The following is a 5,608-nucleotide window of genomic DNA, read 5'->3' as shown; positions in this document are numbered from 1 at the left end:
TTTTCTCTTTTTTAGTCAGATTATTTTAAATGTATTTGTTTGCTTCAGTGGGAGCTTTGGATTGCGTATTGAAACCTTTTCATTGTAAGCCTTCCCTCACCTGGCCTTGGTATTTAACCTTGTTATCCTGTTAATTCCTCCCACTGCTTTGTGATCCTTACCTTGACTCCTCCCCCTTATTTCTGTCATTTTCCCTGTTATTTCTAGCACCACACTGCCCTGTTTGTTTTTCTCGGTCTTCCTCTTGGCACCTCTCATCTCTCTTTTTAAAGCACTCGTCCTTTGAGAAACCAAAAAGACTCACATTCCCTTCGTTAACTGACTTTTAAAAATAAAGGAAATTCAGTCAAATCAAGGGCGGAAGGTGCCATGGTAGTTTGCAACTTCCTAGCCTCTTTGTTCCAGCCCCAAATGTTCTGACATCCGGGAAAGCACCTTCTTGCCATCAGTTGAGAATCACTTGTTCATTATGTCCCAGAAACCAAGTCACTCGTTTCTCACAATATCCAAAGGAGTACCTTCCCTTTAATATCCCATCCCTAAATCTGCTTCATTTGAAGCAATTACATTGATTATCAATCAAAGATTCATAAATTTTCATGCCAAAAAGTTTTTAAAGATATTTTGAAGATAAAGCTTTCTGTCCCTATAGTTCTATCCCCTGTATCTTGATACCTTTTGGATTGTAAGCCTTCTGAGCTGGGACCGTGTCTTATTTTCGTCTTTTTTGTTGTATAAATCACATCCTAGTGCCATATGAATATTCAACTACATAAATACTATGTAACAGACTTAATGCCTGCCAGTGTAACAGCTAAATGCCATTACTTTTTTTTAAAGTGCATCAAATGTACTTAACAGAAATGTTAAGATTAAATGCTTATCAATGACCTCCATTCCACTAGACGGTTTATTCATGGCATTGTGCTCAACGTGATCGAGATTGGACACCTGTTTGTTTTACTTACTATGGTGGCCTCCTTGCTACTAATCCCTTACACCTGAGTAACATGTTTTAGTTTGGAAAAGGCATTTGTGAACATCCCCTCCTTTGATTCTGGAAAAGGATCTTGTGGAGGTACTGATTACTTTTTCATCAAGTGATGCTGGTATGATAGAAGGGAGTTCAAATTGCTAGGTTTGCCACTCAAAGCAGGGCAGCAGTAGGGAAGTCACTCTGTTGACCTTCAGTGTCCTCATGGGTAAGTGGGAATGACCCGCAAAGACAAGAAAGCATATCCGAAAGCACCGCACACTGGAGACACAGTACGGGACTGAGAAATCTGTTCCTTCATCCTTTGTGTTTACAATTAGCTTGTAGCCGTGAATCTCAAATTGCACTTTTCAAGGGAAGTTTTTTTTTTTTTTAATGTTTCAATCAAAATGGAAACAATCACAGGCTTTCAAACACCTCCTCCCCTTTTTTTAAATTTTTTGATGTTTATTTTGGAGAGACAGCATGAGTGGGGGAGGGGCAGAGAGAGAGGGAGACACGGAATCCGAAGCAGGCTCCAGGCTCTGAGCTGTCAGCGCAGAGCCCGATGTGAGGCTCGAACCACGAACTGCAAGATTATGACCCCAGCCGAAGTTGGATGCTTAATCCGCTGAGCCACCCACGCCCCCTCCCCTTACTTTTATATTCTGCGAAAGCTCTTCAGGGGATACAACAGATGAAAAAGTCATGATTCCTGCTCTCAAGGAATTTAAAAATGGGAAAGTAGGACAACATAAATGTCCAACTGTATTAAAAAAATAGTGGCAGATTCCATTAACCATTTTCCAGTAAGAAAAGCCTTGTCTCCAAGAGAACAAGGACATCGGAAAACCCTAAGTGATTTCCTGGAGGAGATGGCATTTAGGGTAGGATTTTTAACAGAATTTGGAAAGGGGAACCAGTGTAGTGGAAAAAGAGGCATAAATAGTTCAGAAGGCCCAATACGTCGGGATGTATTTGAGACCAGTAGGTGCACTGTACGATCAGCAGGGACCGGAGAGAGGTTGTGACAAGCTGGACAGTTTGGGTTCATTTTCTAATGTTTATTAATTGGACATGGGGGTAATGATTAAGCTTATATTCATTATAAGCTTATATTCATTATATTCAAGAAAGTTAATCTGGCAGTACAGTATAGGAGTATTTTACGGGAAGATAACCACCTAAAACTTCTAGTCGAATGGCCATTTCAATTGGCTAGCTGTAGGTGAGGAAGGCCTTTTTGACTTGGCAGTGTAAGAAACAGGACTGACTTGAGGTTACTAAATCAACATTCTAGAATGTGTGTCCGTTTCAAAGGTGGCTTAAAAAGTGTAAACAAGCACACAAGGTCACGCATCTGTAAAGTGGAGAAGTTTGAGATTCTGAATCCCACCCTACATTGCAAATTACCGGTCACTTCTGCCCTCCCCTCTCTAGCCGCCCCCCCCCCCCCCCAGTCCCTATCTAGTCTGCAGGGGTGAGACCGCAGTGGTTAGAGGGGCGGGGAGGAGCAGACGCAGCTCTGACAGCGGAGCTCGGGAGGGGAAGAATGCCAGCAGCGGCACCAGGAGCTGCAGGATGACGCACTGAGGAGCTGACGAGTGAGGGGCGCCGGGTACAAGCTGTGGGTGCAGGGTGAGGCAAAGCTGTCCAAACCAGAAGAAGCGCGACCTCCGGGCCTCGCTTAGGGAAGGCGGCTCTACACCGGAGGCCCGCCTGCGGCCTGTGGGAGGCGGGGCGTGCCGCCTCCCTCGATCCTCCCCCCCGCCCCCGCCCCGCTCCCCATCCCGCGCCTGCGCCCTGCCGCAGGCCCCTGCGCGCGGCGGGCGGGTGTGCCGGGCTCCAGGTTCCCGCCGCTCCAGGCAGTGGGGCCGGGCTGCGCGCTGCCGTTGACCTCTGTTTGAAACTGCGGCCCCACATACCACACCCACCCGGCGTAAGGGAAAACCCTCGGGGAAGGGCTTGTGCTGTGCGGGCGACCTGCCGTCCAGGGCGTTTAAAACGTCTTCGGGGTACAAGTGCCCCTATGCATCAGTACTCCTGTATCCCTTGGATAAATTCCTAGCAGTGCTATTGCTGGGTCATAGGTAGGTCTATTTTTAATTTTCTGAGGAACCTCCACACTGCTTTCCAGAGCAGCTGCACCAATTTGCATTCCACCAAACAGTGCAAGAGGGTTCCCATTTCTCCACATCCTCTCCAGCATCTGTAGTCTCCTGATTTGTTCATTTTGGCCACTCTGACTGGCGTGAGGTGATACCTGAGTGTGGTTTTGATTTGTATTTCCCTGATAAGGAGCAACGCTGAACATCTTTTCATGTGCCTGTTGGCCATCCGGATGTCTTCTTTAGAGAAGTGTCTTCATGTTTTCTGCCCATTTCTTCACTGGTTATTTGTTTTCGGGTGTGGAGTTTGGTGAGCTCTTCATAGATTTTAGATACTAGCCCTTTGTCCGATATGTCATTTGCAAATATCTTTTCCCATTCCGTTGGTTGCCTTTTAGTTTTGTTGGTTGTTTCCTTTGCTGTGCAGAAGCTTTTTATCTTCATAAGGTCCCCAGTAATTCACTTTTGCTTTAATTCCCTTGCCTTCTAAGGCCCTAAAAAAAAAAAATAAATAAATAAATAAACGTCTTCGGTAATCTGTATGGGCTGCTGGAAATCACTCTGAAATCGTTCTCGTTACCAAATTGCCTTCTTTTAAAATAAGTGAACTAAAGGGGCGATTAGCTTTTTCCGGAGGAAGAATCTTACCCTCCAGAAGAATCGCAGCTCAGAAAACGCAACCTCCTGCCCCCAATGCTGAAATGTTAACGGAAACTATTGAATACTTAAATAGGTAAAACCCCTGAGCATATTCATCTGTTTGATATAGTTCCAATTTCTCCTCTCAGCACCCCCCCCCCCTTAAAGTATCAAACTGTATGCCTTGACCGTCATTCCCTGCAGGATGCCTAAAATCCTGGAGGACCTACCTGCAGTGTTCTGCGAGTGTTGACAAGGGTAAACCTTGAACTTTAGATCAGAATTTACAGATCCGAGGGACAGAAACAGCCACCTAGAAATTCTTGCTCCTGTCTTGTGCTTGACAGATTAAGAGGCCATGGGTCAGAATGTGTCCATAGTGGGAAAGTATCCTAGTCAGCTTAAAGATCTGTCCTTATCTCCAACTCTTGTAACTAAGAACCAGTAATAGTTTTTGATGCTGTCTTCCCCACCCTGATTTTTTTTTCGCCTTGTCTCCTTTCCTTAGGTATGAGCCATTTCATACTCAAAGTCATTCCTCCATATCCACTTTGATTAAAAAAAAAAAAAAAAAAGATCTGGAGATGCCTAGTGGTAGAAGGGACTCTAGCCTAAACCAGAGATTCTAAGCGGGGAGTTAAAGTGGCCCCGGATGGGAAGAAACCCTTGGCTTATGCAGAAGCAGGAACTTCAAAAAGTTATCTCTGGAATCACTAAATTCTGCTCTTGAAATCATTAGTACGCTGATGTTAACGAACTTGGATTGAAATAAAATCTTTAAAAAATTTAAAAAATTAAAATTATCTCTAGAGAAAAGCATTCCCTCTTAAACCCTTGCACTGATAGAGTTATACAGTGTGGAATAGAAAGCACAGAGAAAAGGATGCCTTCATCTTCAGTAAGTAGCCTTCTAAGGGGTGGAGCGGAAAATCCCACCTCACAAGGCACAATAAAATTTTACTAATTGAGTCTACTGTGGTTGGCAAATACTTTGGTTCCATGGTTATTTTAACCTCATTTCATGATTTTGAGAGCATTGTGTGTTTACGGTGGGAAATTTGAGACAGAGAAATGTGTTGGTTTACAAGCACCTCGGGAGCCTTCCAGGTGTAACGTGAACGTGGCCTCCTTACTGAAGCAGGAGAGAGACCGAAGAAAGAGGCCGCTCCAGACTGGTAGGTGGCAGGTTGAATAAGCAAAGGGAACGCAGGTACAAGGCTTATCTTGGGCTGCTGCAAAGATGAGTGGATCCTTGCGCCCACCACCAAAATCTTGTAAGTTTATATGGAATATAAACCAGAATATATCAATGTAACCCTATTTGTTCAAAAGTGGACAAACCATATTGTTTAAATCTATATAACATAAGTAGTAAGGTATCAGACAAAAATGATGACTATGAAAGCCAAGCGTCTACTTTTAAGGAACGGAAGAGAGGTATGGTTACTTCAAAACTATTACAATCCACATTACTTAAGAGATAAATGAGTCAGGGTATTTTCATTCTTTGGAATAATGGAGATAAAAAAAAATCCATTCCTCCTGTGTTGCCTATATTGTACTCCAGTAGTGGTGAAATATAGATTCCATTTTTTCCTGATGAAAGCATATAGTACTATAAAGCATTGTAGTAATGTAAAAAAAAAAAAAAAGACATCTAAAACGAAAGAGGTTATGCTTTTGTCTGCCTACTGCAAAAACGGCTCTTTTATAATGAAAGACACTCCGAAAATAGAAAATGGTCAGCTGTGGGGTTGAAACTGTTTCAAGAACGCATCTGTTGAATCCTCAAGAAGAAAGAGAACCAAAAGCGACGACTTGTGTAAAGCTATGGAGGAATGCACGGGTGTCATCCAGATGGAGAAGCCTGGCGTCACTTTGGAACCAA

This window comes from Lynx canadensis, chromosome F1 (genome assembly GCF_007474595.2).
Source record: "Lynx canadensis isolate LIC74 chromosome F1, mLynCan4.pri.v2, whole genome shotgun sequence".
Classification (NCBI taxonomy): domain Eukaryota; kingdom Metazoa; phylum Chordata; class Mammalia; order Carnivora; family Felidae; genus Lynx; species Lynx canadensis.
Note: the sequence above shows the minus strand (reverse complement) of the source record.